The 19,350-nt window shown below is 43.9% G+C and overlaps 1 protein-coding gene across 4 annotated transcripts in view; it reads right to left on the bottom strand.

Annotated features, from left to right (window-relative positions):
• The window catches only part of LOC115463681 (alpha-1,4-N-acetylglucosaminyltransferase-like), a 120,632-nt gene that overhangs the window by 59,992 nt on the left and 41,290 nt on the right, over positions 1 to 19,350 (bottom strand). The window contains exon 1 of one of the 4 annotated variants that reach the window (XM_030194402.1): positions 10,460 to 10,527. The exons of the other annotated variants lie outside the window; for them this stretch is intronic. The gene's annotated coding sequence lies outside the window, so the exon portion shown is untranslated. Of the gene's footprint in view, positions 1 to 10,459; positions 10,528 to 19,350 lie in introns of those variants that run through there. 4 annotated transcript variants of the gene reach the window in all.

Below are 19,350 nucleotides of genomic sequence, written 5' to 3'. Positions count from 1 at the left end.
ACTTGCAGTGATGTGGCCAGCTACTTTTAAAACTACTTGTTCTGGGCTCTGATTTGAGTGCAATATTTTAGTATATCCAAATATTATCATTCTAGCGATTCTATAGATTGTTGTCATTTTAAATTTAAATTATTTTCTCATTTAGACCTTTAAAAAAATGTGGTTTTGGAGATAATATTGTTGTGAATCCAAACCGGAAATGAAGTAGATAAAGACGTGTTCGAACTTGCAACGGTTTTTCCGGCTTTTGTCAGCAGACTATTCATCGATTATCTGGTGTTGTATAGTGAGTATCTTTTTATAGCTTTAAACGACCTTTAGCGGTTTTATTTAAGATTGGTTCGGCGTTGAGGTTATTTTCCATCTGTAGTCAGGTCTTAATCAAGTACACTTTAGCCTAAGTTGTTATACGAAGACTAACACGCTATTCGCATTTATTAGGAGGTTCAGTTCATGTCACTCACAGACATCACGTTAGGCAGTATATAGGTGCACTGCCCACATTTTTATATTTTTTTATATTTTTAATGATGTCTCAGCTAGTGCACATCAGGCGTTTTTAGGTAGTTTTTTTAGTAAGAACACCAGGTGATCAGTAACGAGTTGTGCACACCTTCCTTTTTTAAAACACTTTGACGCTGTCCGTTCCCATTACAGAGATGAAGATCAGCGCATGATATTTTTAAAACCGATCACTAGCGATATAATTGACGTTCATGCGATTTTGCTAGAGCACCATTGCAATTTATACAATGTAAAAATGTTCAGACCATTCATTATCATTTTTTAGCTAGCCCACATCAGGCGTTTTTAGGTAGTTCTTTTAGTAGAAACACCAGGTGATCAGTAACGAGTGGCCTAGTGGTTAGAGTGGTGGACTGGGGAACTGAGTTTGATTCCCACTTCAGGCACAGGCAGCTCCTTGTGACTCTGGGCAAGTCACTTAACCCTCCATTGCCCCATGTAAGCCACATTGAGCCTGCCATGAGTGGGAAAGCGCGGGGTACAAATATAAATAAATAACGAGTTGTGCACACCTTTCTTTTTTTTTTTTAACACTTTGACACTGTACGTTTCCATTACAGAGATGAAGAGCAGCATATGATATTTTTTAAAACTGATCACCAGTGATATAATTGACAGTCATGCGATTCTGTCAGAGTACCATCACAATTTATATAACGTATAAATGATCCGACCATTCATCATTTTTCCATAAGTGCATTACCATCATTTACATGATTTATAAATTGAATCATGAATTGGTGTATAATACATCAGCCTCTTTCAAATAAGAAGGTCCCATTGACTCATATATTCATTCATATTTTATTATTTATTTTTGATTTTGTATTTTGCCTTTTTCTATTTATTTTTTAGTTTTGTTCCATTACCATTCTTTTATTAATATTTTGGTACTATTATATCTTTTATTCGTTCATTATTTTTTCATTTTCATTCATTCAGAGATACGCCATTTTGTGCTGCTCATGCTGGTTTTTCATGAAGAAGATTACATATATACTTGTTCCAACAGAGTATTTGATAGTAAGTACCACATATTCATTGGTTTGGTATTTTTTATCATTACTATTATTATATTTTTTGGAAGTTGTTGTGTTATTACATATATTGGAGATAATTATGTGGTCCTTATACATTTGTTCCTCTCCTTTCAGCCGATCTTACTTAATAAAGATACAGATTAGGTAGGTGTCCTCAATTTTTTAATTATTCTTTTATTTTTTAATTATTATTATTTTTTAATCAATTTTTATGTTTGTGCCCTTTCATTGCTGGTATTTTACAATATAGTTCATAATATTTATGTATTATATGTGTTTTTAATTTATATGCATTTTTTATATTTCCAAGTGTTATTTTACATGTCCACTGTATAGATTTTATGCATTTTCATTACCAATATTGAATATTATTTTATATAATTTTTAACTGCTCATTTTATTTTCGATTCAACAGGGACTCTCTATGCTTATAATTCATGTCAATGTTGTACATGTACATTATAATTTAAATTTATATTGATATTTTATATATTTTTTATATATCTTATAGATATCCATATATTTTATGTTTTACTATTTCATGCTTCTAATTTTATATGTTTGTTATTTATCATAGCCCCTGACACAGCTCTATTGTTGGGCGAAACACGGCCTGTGTCGGGCATTTGTTTTATGTACGGTTTCTTCAATAAAGTCCTTTTGGATATTATACTGATCTGCTGGCTTGTTTTCCACAAACTATACTAGATGAAATAGCCCCATTAAGTAAAAAAACCCTACACAGACGCAACCTCGCACCATGGTTCAGTGACCTACTAAAAACCCTAAAATCACAAACCAGGAAACTAGAAAAGGCATGGAACAAATTAGAGATACAACCACCTACAATACATGGAAACAGTCACACAGGAAATACAAACGAGCAAAAAGATCCTACTACACACAAACAATTCTAACCAGCAGCACAGACATAAAAAATAATACCAAATCATAAAGAATCTTCTTAACACCAACCCAGTCACATCATCCTCCACAAACTGCCCATCGGCTGACCAGCTGGCAAATTACTTCAATGACAAAATCACCAATCTTTGCAGCACAATTCCACAAAACTATACTAACATTGATTCCTTTCTCGACGAACTGGACCCCTATGGAGACGAAATTCCAGCCGACCGTTCATGGACAAACTTCACCTTCCTTACTATGAAAGGCACTCACCAAACTTTCCAAATCCCACTGCCATCTCGACCCATGCCCCAACTACTTAATGAAAGATGCCCCAGAATGCTTTATCATAGATCTTACCTCCCATCTAAACCTTCTGCTACAGCAAGGTTCATTCCCCACTGAACATGGCAAGATACTGCTTACACCAATACCAAAAAATCCTAAGAAACCAGCGAATTATGTCACCAACTACCGGCCCGTCGCCTCCATTCCTCTACTAATTAAATTGATGGAAAACAGGGTGACCTCTCAAATCAATGACTACATACAAAAATTCTCCATTCTACATAAGTCACAATAGGGCTTCCGTCCAGCCCACAGCAAAGAAACTGTCCTACTCACCCTAATATCCAAATTCAAACAAGAAATTGCATTTGGAAACAACATCCTCCTTCTACAATTCGACTTATCCAGTGCATTTGACATGGTAGATCACAACATACTAACCAAAGTATTTGACAAACTTGGAATCAGCGGTAACATTATTAACTGGATAAAAGGATTCATCACCTCAAGATCCTATCAAATTAAATCACCCACTGATATCTCACCCCCCTGGTCACCAATCTGTGGAGTACCTCAAGGATCCCCTTTATCACCAATACTCTTCAATCTAATGATGATCCCACTAGCCAAAGCCCTATTCAGACATGGTCTAAACCCTTTCATTTATGCTGATGACGTTACCATATTCATTCCCTTTAAATCAAACCTAACAGAAATCTCTGATAGAATATCCATGGGCATGAACATCTTAACCTCCTGAGCCAACGCCTTTAGGATGAAACTGAACAAAGAAAAAACACAATGCCTAATCCTTTCATCTCAGCACTCCGCAATCCCCCCCATCTAATCTCACCACCTCCGGCACTACAATCACCATTTCTAAAAACCTAAAAATCCTTGGAGTGACAGTAGACAGCCACCTCTCCCTTGAAAATCACGCCACATCCACCACAAAGAAAATGTTCACAATGATGTGGATATAGAAACGCATAATACCATATCTACCTCAGAAAACATTCCAGAATTTAGTGCAATCCACGGTACTTACCCATGCTGATTACTGCAACAGTATTTTCTTAGGCTGCAAAGCCCACATCCTGAAAAAACTTCAGACTGCCCAGAATACAGCAGCGAGACTTATCTTTGGCAAATCACGTTTTGAGAGTGCAACTCCTCTCCGTGCAAGACTACATTGGCTTCCAATTAAAGAACGTATCAACTTCAAAGCCCAGACTTTAATCCACAAGATAATACACGGAGAATCTCCAGACTATGTGATAAATTTGATCGACCTCCCAGCAAGAAACATGTCTGTATCCTCGCGAAAGTACCTCAACCTGCACTACCCCAACTGTAAAGGTCTCAAGTACAAAACTTATTATGGATCCAATTTCTCCTTCCTGGGCAGCCAACTCTGGAACGCTCTCCCTAGACCTATCCGAGCAATCCATGACCACCTTCCATTCAGGAAAGCACTAAAAACACATTTATTCAAGCAAGCCTACCCAAAGGACCCAGATTAATCTTATGAACCCATCTACCTTACATATACCGAAGAGGAAACGACACTGACCCAGACTCTATCTCCCACCTTACCTTCCTCTCTATCACCTGTCTGTACCTACCCATCCATCCTATTACTGTGTTATACTTAATTTCCTACTTTACATAACAAAATTCTGTGTTACCTATTACTATGTAAGCCGCATTGAGCCTGCTTTTAGTGGGAAAGTGCGGGATACAAATGTAATAAATAAATAAAATAAAATTACATAAGTATCCAATTGCTAACAGTAGAAATTAAGGAAAATAAAATTGTAAACTTGTCCTAAGTGTAAGGTAGAGAAAAAAGTTTTCAAATTCAGGTAATATAAAACAATAAATTGTGAAAGTTTGTACTCAGATAATGGTCCCAAATAAGAAAGGGAAAGGGAAATGAGGTTTTTGCAGCTACATTCAAAGCGGTTTACATATATTCAGGTACTTATTTTGTACCAGGGGCAATGGAGGGTTAAGTGACTTGCCCAGAGTCACAAGGAGCTGCAGTGGGAATCGAACTCAGTTCCCCAGGATCAAAGTCCATTACACTAACCACTAGGGCTAGGATGATCAAATCCCGGCACTATTTTAGATAGCGCTCTGGAAATACCACTCTTCCAACGCCGTAGTAGCATGGTGTAGCAGTATGGCATGATCAGAAGTTAATATATGCAGATATATGCAGCGGTGTAGCGGCACTAATTCCTGTAGGCAGCATAGTTAAATGAACCTAAGTAGCTGGGACGCATGCGCACTAATCATACGCGCTAATCAGACGCGCCAGGCTACAAACAGCACGCATGTGCGTAGGGCTGCTTGTCGTTTTGTTGTAAAGTGCATCCTGTCGTTAAGCGTGTTCAACCACATGGTGCCATAAAACATTGGTTGCCTGTTGATCGAGGTGGCTTTGCATTTTTGTTGTTTTCTAGGGGGTGTATTTTTATTTACCACTAGTAAAAGAGGCCCGTTTCTGGAGCAAATGAAACGGGCGCTAGCAAGGTTTTCCTCCCCAACACCCCTCCCTTCTCCCTCCCTCCCTATCTACCTACCGACCCCTTCGTCGTTCTGACGCCATTGCTCCGCACCTCCCTGAATGCACCGTACACCATTGCTCTGCCCTCGGTGTGTGACACCATTGCTCCACCCTCGACGTCATCACGTTTGACGCAAGGGCGGGGCCCCCGAGACTTGGCGATTTCGGTGGCTTCACCACCATGAACCCTTCAAACCCGTCTTGAAGGAAGTGACGGAAGTGACGTCATTGTCTTCAGAACGTTGAGGGTGAGTTTTATTATATAAGATTTTATTTACCATCGTGTATTTTTATTTACCATTTCCCTTCTTTTCAGATTTTTCAGGATTAATCACCGGCTTGTATAGCATAGGTAGTTGTTGGTTCCTCCTGTGCCCGTGTGTTTTTAACCTTGTGCAGGTAAGCATCAGCTTTTTCTCTTTTAACAAAAGAGATTGAAGAGACGAAATCAAAAAGTGAGGGAGCATTCTGTATGGAGTAAAAGCAATGCGTCAATTGCATTCAACGGAAATATTGAGAAGAATTTAGATTGAACTGATTGTAGAGTGGTGAATGGTTTTAATTCATTTGAAATAACATCTTCTATAGACCAAATGTTACTATAAATCCATTCTTTCCATTGGAGAGGATGATTATTTATACAATTATTAGGGTTACACCACGAACATGATTTGAATGAAGTGCTAGGGGTTCGTGTTGCAACACTGCTTGGATATTGTTTCACATTGTGACTGGAGAATTTACTCTTTCTCTCTACCACAGCATTTGTTACCATTTCATCTTCCTTCCTCTGCTACAGTTCCAGCTACTAGTTGGTATTTGTTATTTTTATTTATGACGTTTCTTTTTGAGTGTGTGTGTGTGTGTGTGCATGTGCGCTCAGTAGGCGTGGAAGGTGTGTGTGTTTGTATGTTTGCTTGTATCTAAGTAGTCATGTAGATTTGCGTGACTTTCATAATCCATCTCTTTGCTTGTGTCTGGGTAGGTATGGAGACCATCCCACTGTCTGGTGAGCATGCCAAAAGAACACATTCATATCACTTTTCGGAAGAAGAAAATGACCTGATTCTCAGACGCATGACAGAGGAGTTTGCGCGTTTCAACCCCCAGTCCAACTCCCGGGCACGGAGCACTGTTAGCGCCAAAAATAAAGTGTGGGCGCAAATAGCAATGGAAGTAAGCGCGCTGGGAAAGGCACACCGCACTGTGGAACAGGTGAAACACCATTGGCGCGATATGCGCAGTAGGGTAAAAAGCAAAGTGGCTCGGATCAGGGCTTCACAGCGACAGACAGGTGGTGGTCCGCCAATCGATATCCAGCTGACACCAGCTGAAGAGCTGGTGAACACCACTCTGCTCCCTGAGGCTTTGTTCAGGGTGCCAGGGTGGTTTGATACAAGTGCTGAGCCAGAAGTCGGTAAGTGGATGTGTTTCTGTACTGATGTGGGTTTTTGACATATTTAAGTATGCAGTTTTAAGTATGCAGTTTCATTCCCCAATTTTATTCCATGTCCAGAGGAGGTGCCCAATGTCCCTGTGCCAGGTGAAGGTCGGAAACAGGAGAGAGCAGAGGAAGAATTTGCCTATTCACCCTCTCCAACATCTTGCCAAGGCAGTTTTCCGTTGTCGCAATGTGTGTCTGATGACGCACAGTGGACACAAGGCAGTACTAACACAGAACCCTCCTCTGTATGTTCCATGGGGTTCAGCTCTGTGTTGTCAGAATGTGTGTCTGAGGATGTACAGCAGGCACAGGGCAGTATCAGCAGAGAACTCTCCTTTGCAAGTGGGTTCCTTTCAGTGGAGTCTTTCACATGTGGGACATGTGTTGCAGGAGAAACGTTGAGAACTGACAGTGTTGATCCCCCTGTATCGCTGTCCCAAGATGCAGGGGGACAGTGTGTCTTGCCTATTGACAGTATGTTGGAAAATCAGAGACTGGAACCGTGTTACACATAGGCTCCTCAGGACCATGTGTCGTTCTGTCTATCATCTCAGAAGTGAGATGCAAAACGAGATGCGAGACATGCGAAGTGAGATGTGAAATGAGATGCGGGAGATGCGAAGTGAGATGTCACCGAGATTCGGAAGATGGCTGATATCATGTGCTTGAATGCCCCCTGAACTGTCCATACTTTTGAAGGTGAGCCCCTTTTCACTTGTACCCTTTTTCAGCAATTTTTTGTGTCTGGAACATTGACATTGTGCTTCTACTTTGCACAGGGAACCCAGCAAGTGGGACCACAGGGTCCTATAGCAGTGTTCCTGTACCATTTTTCTCACCTCAAAGTTCTTTGGGACAAGGTTCATGTCTTTCTATGTGTTGCTTATGTAATCATTTGTAATGGCTGTGCTGTATTAAAAATGTTCTTTCCTTGTCAACCACTCACAGGCCTGGACCAACAATCGCACTGGACCCCCAGCAGTCCCGATAGGTAGAGTCCCATAGTTTCCATCGCAGAGCAGAAAACACAGAAGTGTGGCCACAACCAACACTCTGGTTCTATATTTGCAGGTGCTCGTGAAATGCGTGGCTTTGTACGTTATTCTCCCTTTCCTGTGTCCCGGACACCATTGACACAAGGTAACCGTTGTCTCTCATTTTCCCTTGGCTCCATGCATGTGTGTAGGTGTCTGTCTCTAGAATTTATTTTCTTTTGTACAGGTTCCCATGCAACATGGAGCAGTGCTCCTGTTTCAGACCTGTATGTGTGCAGTGTTCCGTGCCTATCTACATCAAGCGAAGGTAACAGTTGCCTCACATTTCTGCCGTTTGCCAGTCTGCCATTGATGTTCTTTTACTCCCTCTAACATTTTTTCTTGCCGTCACAGGTGGTGGCTGCTTAATGCCTGAACAGGTCGATTCCACACAGCAGAGCACTTCAAGCACAATATATGTTCTGTAACTTCTACCTTTAATTTCCCATTCGTTCCGTTTGTTGGTTTACCACTACTCCCTTTGTTGCCATTTCCACTGCTCCCCTTTCACAGGTACTGTTTACATACTTGTAGACACACACGCAATGTTCTGATATGCATATTTTTTCCCCTTATGCAGGCCTCCATGAAGCAAGAAACAACCTGTACTCACCCTATGAAATGCACCCTCCATATTCACCTAGCACATGAGCTTGGTTTTATGGTTTACTAGTAAAAGAGGCCCGTTTCTGAGCAAATGAAACGGGCGCTAGCAAGGTTTTCGTCGCCAACCCCCCCCCCTCCCTGCCCAACCCCTTCGTTGTTCTGCCATTGCTCCGCCCTCAACGTCATGATGTTTGACGCGAGGGCGAGGCCCGGAGCGATTTCCAAACACCCCCCCGCCTCCCTCCTTGTCAACCCCTTCATTGTTCTGCCATCAAGGTTTTCGTCGCCAACACCCCCCCTCCCTGCCTCCCTCCCTCCCTGCCAACCCCTTCGTTGTTCTGCCATTGCTCCGCCCTCGAGGGCGGGGCCCGGAGCGATTTTGGTGGCTTCACCACCACGAACCTTCGAACCCTGTTTGAAGGAAGTCAGTGGCTTGGCTTCTCTGACGTCACAAACATGTGGACAATGGGGAGCCGGTTGATATTGTATATCTGGATTTTCAGAAGGCGTTTGACAAAGTGCCGCACGAAAGACTCCTGAAGAAATTGCAGAGTCATGGAATCGGAGGTAGGGTACTATTATGGATTAAGAACTGGTTGAAAGATAGGAAGCAGAGAGTAGGATTGCGTGGCCAGTATTCTCAGTGGAGGAGGGTAGTTAGTGGGGTCCCGCAGGGGTCTGTGCTGGGTCCGTTGCTTTTTAATGTATTTATAAATGACCTAGAGATGGGAATAACTAGTGAGGTAATTAAATTCGCCGATGACACAAAATTATTCAGGGTCGTCAAGTCGCAGGAGGAATGTGAACGATTACAGGAGGACCTTGCGAGACTGGGAGAATGGGCGTGCAAGTGGCAGATAAAGTTCAATGTTGACAAGTGCAAAGTGATGCATGTGGGTAAGAGGAACCCGAATTATAGCTACGTCTTGCAAGGTTCCACGTTAGGAGTTACGGATCAAGAAAGGGATCTGGGTGTCGTCGTCGATGATACGCTGAAACCTTCTGCTCAGTGTGCTGCTGCGGCTAGGAAAGCGAATAGAATGTTGGGTGTTATTAGGAAGGGTATGGAGTCCAGGTGTGCGGATGTTATAATGCCGTTGTATCGCTCCATGGTGCGACCGCACCTGGAGTATTGTGTTCAGTACTGGTCTCCGTATCTCAAAAAAGATATAGTAGAATTGGAAAAGGTACAGCGAAGGGCGACGAAAATGATAGTGGGGATGGGACGACTTTCCTATGAAGAGAGGCTGAGAAGGCTAGGGCTTTTCAGCTTGGAGAAGAGACGGCTGAGGGGAGATATGATAGAAGTGTATAAAATAATGAGTGGAATGGATCGGGTGGATGTGAAGCGACTGTTCACGCTATCCAAAAATACTAGGACTAGAGGGCATGAGTTGAAGCTACAGTGTGGTAAATTTAAAACGAATCGGAGAAAATTTTTCTTCACCCGTGTAATTAGACTCTGGAATTCGTTGCCGGAGAACGTGGTACGGGCGGTTAGCTTGACGGAGTTTAAAAAGGGGTTAGATAGATTCCTAAAGGACAAGTCCATAGACCGCTATTAAATGGACTTGGAAAAATTCCGCATTTTTAGGTATAACTTGTCTGGAATGTTTTTACGTTTAGGGAGCGTGCCAGGTGCCCTTGACCTGGATTGGCCACTGTCGGTGACAGGATGCTGGGCTAGATGGACCTTTGGTCTTTCCCAGTATGGCACTACTTATGTACTTATGTACTGTCTTCAGAACGTTGAGGGTGAGTTATATATATATAGATATCTATAAATGTTTGTTTTCCTTTGTTCCCTCATGTTCTTGACCTGTGGACATAAATAAACATTTGTTTTGCTCGTTCCCATGATGTTATTGACCTGTTTATATAAATACCGTATTTTTCGGACTATAAGATGCACCGGATCATAAGACGCACCTAGGTTTTAGAGGAGGAAAATAGGAAAAAAAAATTTTCCTTTTTCCCTCCTCTAAAACCTAGGTGCTCCGGTGCATCTTGTCCGAGTTTTGGACTGCCGTCCCGTACTTACATATATTCAATTTCTAACACCATGCAGATTTCCAGAACATTTCAGATGAACCCATCAAGAAAGGGGATATCCTCTATGCAATTTGGCCATCTGTATAGTATACACAAAAATGAGCACAAAATGCAGAAATTAAAATGGCTGTTTGTAGCAGCTTTAAGAATGTTTTAAGCTGTTCCAGTGTTATTCAATTGTTATTTAATGATATTTATATCTACATATGGGACTGTTTTTTTTCAAAGCTTCCCAAAAGTTAAAAAAAAAAGGGGGGGGGGGGGGCCTTCACCTTTTAAGGCACTGGGTACTTGTTACAGATGAACCAACAATAAAAAACGACAATGTGGATGCAGCAGCTCATAGGTTTGCTTTCTTGGGTAAACGGGGACGAATGTTTGTTGAACACGCCAGCGCCGAGAACTTTCTGTTCTCAACACGATCATCCACTGGGCACTGCGCACAAGGCACGTGGCAACCTGCTGTGGGGGTGGGGGAGGGATGCACGTGCCACTACAAGAGTACAAGCTTTACATTGGCAGAGAAGGAATGGAGGACACGCCTACTGCCTGTGAGCCCGCCCACGCATAAAATCATGGCACGTGCGTGACCCGCCCTGAGGAGACCGGGATGTCGCAGACTGCAGGTGAGAATGGCAATGCACTTTCAGGGGGTGCAGGGGGAGAAAAGGCAAGGAGACAGATGGAGACCAGTGGTGGAGGGGTAGTTACACAGCGGTTTGGCATGTACTGTCCACCGTTGGGGGGGGGGGGGGGGCGGTGGAAAGTCGCAGAAAAGGGGGGTATGCAGGAGAGCTGGGGGTTCATAAAGGTGGGCAATAGGGTGGCAATGCATGAGAGGATGGAAAAGGTTTTTCTACATAGTAAAATCTATATAGCCCAACACAGGAAGGGGGAGATGGTGAGTGTTACAATCAAGGAGGCGGAAGGGGGGGGGGGGGGCATGCATGAGAAGTCAGTACAGTTTGAAGCAAATAACAACTAACCATGATGAATCTAAAAGTACCCTATATATACTGTCTCATTCTCCCTTCTGGGCTTGTGTCCCCTCAGCATGTGAGACACTGCAAAGCCCTAGCAAGGAAGTGGGCAATGGTGAGTTGTGTTTTCCAGCAGGGGAGGGTGTGGGGAATGGGGGGTGATGCATGAGAGGTCAGTACAGTTTGAAGACAGTTACAGGTAGCCATTATGGAATTATGAACACAATATATGATGTCTCATTCTCTCTTCCTTCTGTGCTTGTGTCCCCTCAGCATGTGAGATACCATGTAGCCCTGGCAAGGAAGTGGGGGAAGTGGGCAATGGTGAGTTGTGTTTTCTAGCAGGGGAGGGTGGGGGGAATGGGGGGGCAATGCATGAGAGGTCAGTACAATTTGAAGACAGTTACAGGTAGACATTATGGAATTATGTTCACAATATATGATGTCTCATTCTCCCTTCTGTGCTTGTGTCCCCTCAGCATGTGAGACACTGCATAGCCCTAGCAAGGAAGTGGGCAATGGTGAGTTGTGTTTTTCAGCAGGGGAGAGTGGGGGGAATGGGGGGTAATGATATCCTTTTGGGAGGGAGGGGCAGGGGGGCAGGAGACAGTGCCAGAGCGCTATCTAAAATAGCGCCGGGATTTGATCATTAGAGCTATAGTGTCTATTGAAATGGTACATTAAAACAGTGGAACCAAAAATATAGGAAACAGTAACAGCAAGCCATTTTGGAACTATGTACACAATATATACTGTCTCATTCTCTCTTCCTTCTGTGCTTGTCTCCCCTTGGCAGGCAAGAGAAAGCATATACCTCCAGATGGAGGGGAGGAGGTGAGTAGTGCTAAGAAATATCCTCTATTTACATTATAAAACAGTGGAACACTATAAAAACAGCAAACTATGTACACATCTGTTTACCATCTGTCCCTTCTAAATTAGTACTGTTTTTACAGTGGAGGAGGAGGAGACAGACAGGCTGTCCACCAGCCAACTCAGATCCCCACACAGATCCAGTGAGTTCCTCTATTGCACAGAAGATCAAACGTCAATGCAAGCACAAAAGGACATTAGCCAACATTATATCCATAACAATGTTTTCACTGTTCCAGGTGTTTCAAGTATCCCTACATACGAGGGAGATTGGTATGTGGTCCACGGGGAGGTATACCTTAACCCCCCCCCCCCCTATTGAAATGCCACCCTGGCTGAAGAGGGCATGGTCAGTGTTCTTGCACCTCATTCATCTCCTCCCGTGTAAGTAAAATGATATCCTTTTGGGAGGGAGGGGGGCAGGAGAGAGTGCCAGCATTGAACCATGCAAGATTTGAATATTACAACCAAAAAACAACAGCAAACATTAACAGTTCCCGCCCCTCAGAGGCACCCCGAATACATGTTCCACTTAATATTTAAAGGCTTTAAAATAGAAGACCGGAGGAATTGGGACTCTGTAGCAGTGTGGCCACCCCCATGATGTCGTCAAAATCTATCACCCACTGGAACACCAATGCCGGAAACCACTCCTCCCTTCTCGACCCCCCCCCCCCCCATCTCCTGCTTCTGACGTCACACACCCCTTTTCCCCAACATCCTCTTCACAATCCAACTCCGAAATACAACAAATACAGGAAATGCTGAACCGCATGCATGATGAGTGGCGTGAGCTGTCCCAGAGAGTGGATGCGATCAGCGAAATGGTTGGGTCAATCGCTGATTGCATCCACCGCGCTGTGCCACCTCATGCATAAATATTAAATAAATGTTTAATAAATGTTACATACATGTTAAACAAATGTGAAACAAATGTTAAACAAATCTGAAATAAATCTGAAACAAATGTGAAATCAGTGGCGTACCAAGGGGGGGGGGGGCGGGGGGGGGGGGGCAGTCCGCCCCGGATGCACGCCGCTGGGGGGGTGCCGCACGCCAGACAGCTTCGTTTGGTTCCATGCTCCCTCTGCCCCGGAACAGGTTACTTCCTGTTCCGGGGCAGAGGGAGCATGGAAACAAACTACTACTACTACTTAACATTTCTAGAGCGCTACTAGGGTTACGCAGCGCTGTACAAATTAACGAATAAGGACGGTCCCTGCTCAAAAGAGCTTACAATCTAAACAAACGAAGCTGAGCGGCACGCGGCCCCCCCCCCCCCCCAGTGGCGTGCACCCGGGGGGTTCTTTCGCCGGTGTGGGGGGTGTTCTTTCGTCGTGGTGGGGGGTCGCGCTGCACGGGGGGGGGGTGCTGCACCCGGGGGGCGGGGCGCATCGGCGATCCACCCCGGGTGTCAGCCCCCCTAGGAACGCCACTGTGTGAAATAAATGTGAAATGAAAACTTGTGTGTGTAAAAGAATGAATGAAAAATGTTCATACAGGGTACATCTACTATAGCGCCGGGGTTTGATCATGAGGCTGTAAACCTTTGAGAACTGAAAATCAAGAAGGAATGTCCAATGAAAACTGTTGTGTATAATCTGTAAAAGAATGAATGTAAAATGTTCATACAGGTACAAACCATTAAGAACTTTAAACCTATAAAGAAATGTCCAATGAACACTGTTATGTGTGTGATCTCAAAAAGAATGAATGAAAAATGTCCAAACAGGGTACGACACCTTTAAGAAATGTAATGTGTGCAATGTTCAAATAGATATCAATAAGAAATGTTAAATGAAAACTGTTATGTGTTATGAAGCGTGGCCAATAAAATCGGACAATGCTTATTTACAAAGTCGTTGTTCTTACTCTCTGTTTGAAAGATGGATGGGTTATTGTTCACAGTGCGAACAGATGAGATCAAGCCACATGTACAGGTTAAACAGTGGCTTCCACAGGAAAATTTCTGTTTGACAGCGCTGCTCTGTTAGTACAGATCGTTCCATTTTCTGTGCATTGTAACTGGTAACAGTTAATACAGGCGTTTCCATTTCACACAGTAAAGTGCTATTGTTGACTGTAGGGGTATTTCCCAGTGATCTCACTGAAGCTGGTCTTGGTTCATACAAGCCTAATTCATCATCATACATCAAGATGGAGTCTGCAACCTCTGACCCGAGCATTCTATGTGTCAGCAAAGATTCAGCTTTCTGCTTGTGGAAAAGTACTGGCAGGCATGTCTCCTCCAAGGACATTCTGTGTTACAAACACCCTCTCTTATCACCCTGAGAAGCCAGGTTGGAGACCGAGACGCATACCACAATGTAACAATTTGAGAGTCCCGAACAAAGGACTTTTTCTTGCCCAGGAAAAGAGCTGGACAGGAGGAGGAGTGGTTCCTTGTGGTCATCTGACCGGGAGAGTCTGAGAAAGTGGAAACTGAAGAAAGTTAGTAAGTCAGAGACCATCGGAAGAAGGGTAACTGGCAAGAAGACCCAGCAAGGCTTGGAGAACCAGAGACTGTGTTACTAACCTGGTGATCTGCATAACTGGTGCAGATACCTGGTGGCAGAGATATATTGGCTCTGAGAAGCAACACGGAGGGATGGACACCTGCTTTCTGCAGAGAGACCTACACTAATCTAAGACACAGACTCGCTGTCTAATCTAAGACACAGCTCGAATCTGAGAAGAAATCTGCTCCTGTCTCATCGGAAGTCTGCATAAGGACAGCAGTGAGATCACTGTGATTTACTTCCTAGTCTGGGATTAGTGAGTGGTATTTATCTAAGAAAGATTGGTTTATGTCAGCTCGTGGTCAGGGAATATGCTGCTAACTTGTATTTTTCATAAGAGGTAGTATCAGTTCTTTTATAGATCTGATTGTCTAATTTACCTAGTAACCCAGTGAGAATCAGAGTGTATAGTTTAGGGATAATATATTTTGTAGTTATCTTATCAGCAGGAGATCTATTTTTGTAATTGCTAAGCCTTGTTGCAGAGTGCTTCTATATATTTTCTTACCTAATAAATCTAATATATATCAGCTGTGGCTTTGTCTTTCACTGCTAACAGGACAAAACCTGGCTAGGTGCCAGAAGCAAGGTTCCGGTATATAATTCCCCTAGACTGAGCTAGGAAGATGCTTAGGCAAATTTCCTCATCGGGACCTTGGATAAGTAATCTGTGGGTAGCTGTTCCCTAAGTATTATTTATTTACACCTACATGACCCAATGCTGCGGGGTTGAGTAGACTTGAGGACTTGAGTAGATGAACAGGCAACTGCATGGCAAATCACAGATGTTGTGTGACATCTATGTATAGACACATCTAGTCGAATTGTCGACGGCACATCCTACAAAGAGGAAACAAGGAGTGTCACAACAGCAGCAATAGCAAATAACCCAATACAGCAGCTCACAAAATGCTCACAACAGTTCGCATGGAAAATCCATCGAGTACAACAAACAAACCATTTCCTGCAGGAATCCTCCTTCATCTCCTTGGTCTGGTATCTGTTTCCCTTCCCCCCTCCTTGTGCTATACCAGCAGTTCTCTCCCTTCCCTCCAGTTCTCCTTCCCCTCTTCCTCCCATGACCAGAAGCTCTCTCCCATCCAGATCCCCTCCTCTTCTTCCTCCAGCAGCTCTCTCCCTTCCATCCAGTCCCTCCTCCTCTTCCTCCCACCTCTAGCAACTCTCCCCCATTCAGATCACCTCCAAAAATGCAGCAAGGGTGTTCATTGCAGCTGTAAGCCTACCCAAAAATTGTATGGCAAGGGGAGGAATGAAAATTAACAGGAAGTAAAAATGATGCAGATGGACCAAAACATGTTTCTTTGTAACTTACATGAGAAGTACTGTCGTATGACGTTTCTCCTTATCTGATTCCCCCCCCCCCCCCCCCCTCGCCTCTGTCTCAATGCCATCAGCAGGAAGCATGTGGTGTCCCACCACAGGTAGCAATGCTGGATCTACAGTGGGGGAAATAAGTATTTGATCCCTTGCTGATTTTGTAAGTTTGCCCACTGACAAAGACATGAGCAGCCCATAATTGAAGGGTAGGTTATTGGTAACAGTGAGAGATAGCACATCACAAATTAAATCCGGAAAATCACATTGTGGAAAGTATATGAATTTATTTGCATTCTGCAGAGGGAAATAAGTATTTAATCCCTCTGGCAAACAAGACCTAATACTTGGTGGCAAAACCCTTGTTGGCAAGCACAGCGGTCAGACGTCTTCTGTAGTTGATGATGAGGTTTGCACACATGTCAGGAGGAATTTTGGTCCACTCCTCTTTGCAGATCATCTCTAAATCATTAAGAGTTCTGGGCTGTCGCTTGGCAACTCGCAGCTTCAGCTCCCTCCATAAGTTTTCAATGGGATTAAGGTCTGGTGACTGGCTAGGCCACTCCATGACCCTAATGTGCTTCTTCCTGAGCCACTCCTTTGTTGCCTTGGCTGTATGTTTTGGGTCATTGTCGTGCTGGAAGACCCAGCCATGACCCATTTTTAAGGCCCTGGCGGAGGGAAGGAGGTTGTCACTCAGAATTGTACGGTACATGGCCCCATCCATTCTCCCATTGATGCGGTGAAGTAGTCCTGTGCCCTTAGCAGAGAAACACCCCCAAAACATAACATTTCCACCTCCATGCTTGACAGTGGGGACGGTGTTCTTTGGGTCATAGGCAGCATTTCTCTTCCTCCAAACACGGCGAGTTGAGTTCATGCCAAAGAGCTCAATTTTTGTCTCATCTGACCACAGCACCTTCTCCCAATCACTCTCGGCATCATCCAGGTGTTCACTGGCAAACTTCAGACGGGCCGTCACATGTGCCTTCCGGAGCAGGGGGACCTTGCGGGCACTGCAGGATTGCAATCCGTTATGTCGTAATGTGTTACCAATGGTTTTCGTGGTGACAGTGGTCCCAGCTGCCTTGAGATCATTGACAAGTTCCCCCCTTGTAGTTGTAGGCTGATTTCTAACCTTCCTCATGATCAAGGATACCCCACGAGGTGAGATTTTGCGTGGAGCCCCAGATCTTTGTCGATTGACAGTCATTTTGTACTTCTTCCATTTTCTTACTATGGCACCAACAGTTGTCTCCTTCTCGCCCAGCGTCTTACTGATGGTTTTGTAGCCCATTCCAGCCTTGTGCAGGTGTATGATCTTGTCCCTGACATCCTTAGACAGCTCCTTGCTCTTGGCCATTTTGTAGAGGTTAGAGTCTGACTGATTCACTGAGTCTGTGGACAGGTGTCTTTCATACAGGTGACCATTGCCGACAGCTGTCTGTCATGCAGGTAACGAGTTGATTTGGAGCATCTACCTGGTCTGTAGGGGCCAGATCTCTTACTGGTTGGTGGGGGATCAAATACTTATTTCCCTCTGCAGAATGCAAATAAATTCATATACTTTCCACAATGTGATTTTCCGGATTTAATTTGTGATGTGCTATCTCTCACTGTTACCAATAACCTACCCTTCAATTATGGGCTGCTCATGTCTTTGTCAGTGGGCAAACTTACAAAATCAGCAAGGGATCAAATACTTATTTCCCCCACTGTATGTCCATCTGAATCCCATGGTGTACCACAATATTATGCAGAATACAGTATGACAGAATAATCTGTATAACTTTTCTCGGGGAGTAGAGTAGTGCACCACCAGAAATATGTAGGCAGCGGAATGTGCTCCTCAGCACACCAAAGGTACGCTCGGTAACATTCCTAGTTCTGATATGCAAGGCATTATAAGGTTCCTCCTCAGGGGAACGTGGCACCGGTACAGATGTCAAAATCCAAGGCTTGCAGCCATATCCGGCATCCCCTACAAAAAACAATGCACATATGTTTATTATCAATGTTCCCTATTGCTGGTATATGCCAGGCCCATCCAAAAGTACAGGAATAGAGAGTTTTTACTTCTTTTACATAACAACCCACCGCACCCGTCCCCCTCAGCCCTATCATCCCCCTCAATAATGTCCCCTACACCCCTGTTTTTGCGGACATGGAGTAGGGGACGTCGCACAGTGGTGCAAACAGTCAAGCTACTCACCCAAAAGCCAGCCTTCACCATATGTGCCATTGGCCAAATTGGGGCCTATGTCTGAGTTGGACAAAATATATGAGTCATGGCAGCTCCCCGGGAACCTCACAACAGCGTCCATGATCCTCAGCCTGATGTCACAAATAGCCTGTACGTTCATGGAGTAGGCAGACTTCCTGTTGCGGTACACCGATTCTATTTTTGATGGTGGGACCAATGGAACATGGGTGCAATCAATGGCCCCCAAAACATTGGGAAAGCCACCTTTACTGAAGAATTGCACTTTTAACTCCTGCAATTCTACCTCGCTCCGCGGGAAACGGATATAGTCCCTGCAACGTGTAGTTAAGGCACTCAAAACCACTTTTAGATGCTTTGAAAATGTTGATTGCTCCACACCACAGCAAGCCCCAACCATGTGCTGGAAAGAACCCGTTGCCAGGAACTGCAATGTGCATAGTAGTGTAACCAGTTCAGGGACAGCATGTGATCGCGCAGTGCGAGAATCAATATCTAATTTTATCTTGGCATAAAGTTCTAAAATAGCCTTCCTATTCAAACGGTACATATTGACGATCTCCATATCAGACATTTCCTCCAATGACACCCTTGTGCGGTATACATGCCAATGGTACACACGCTGCTGAGGTAGCGCCCTGAAGACCTGCTGGCGGTCAACCCCCACCCTTGCTGGTGGGTATCCCTTCTGCAAGAATGCGATAGCAGGCAAGCACAACTGATATACCACCATCACACATCACTAAAAAGAAAAGTTGACAAAAACCAGTACAAACAAATTACTCCCCCACTCGGAACAACACATGCTATAATTTGTCTTCCAGCTTTGCACTTCCGGCTCTCGTGAAGGAAGGAAGAGGAAATTTACTTTTTTTTTTTTTAGCTCTGATGGGACCTGCACCACAAGAATGCCAGCTAAAACCTGGCGTTATTCTGCGGTACTGTTTTTCGG

The sequence above is a fragment of the Microcaecilia unicolor genome, chromosome 2 (genome assembly GCF_901765095.1).
Source record: "Microcaecilia unicolor chromosome 2, aMicUni1.1, whole genome shotgun sequence".
Lineage (NCBI taxonomy): Eukaryota > Metazoa > Chordata > Amphibia > Gymnophiona > Siphonopidae > Microcaecilia > Microcaecilia unicolor.
This window is presented reverse-complemented; position numbering and strand designations above follow the sequence as displayed.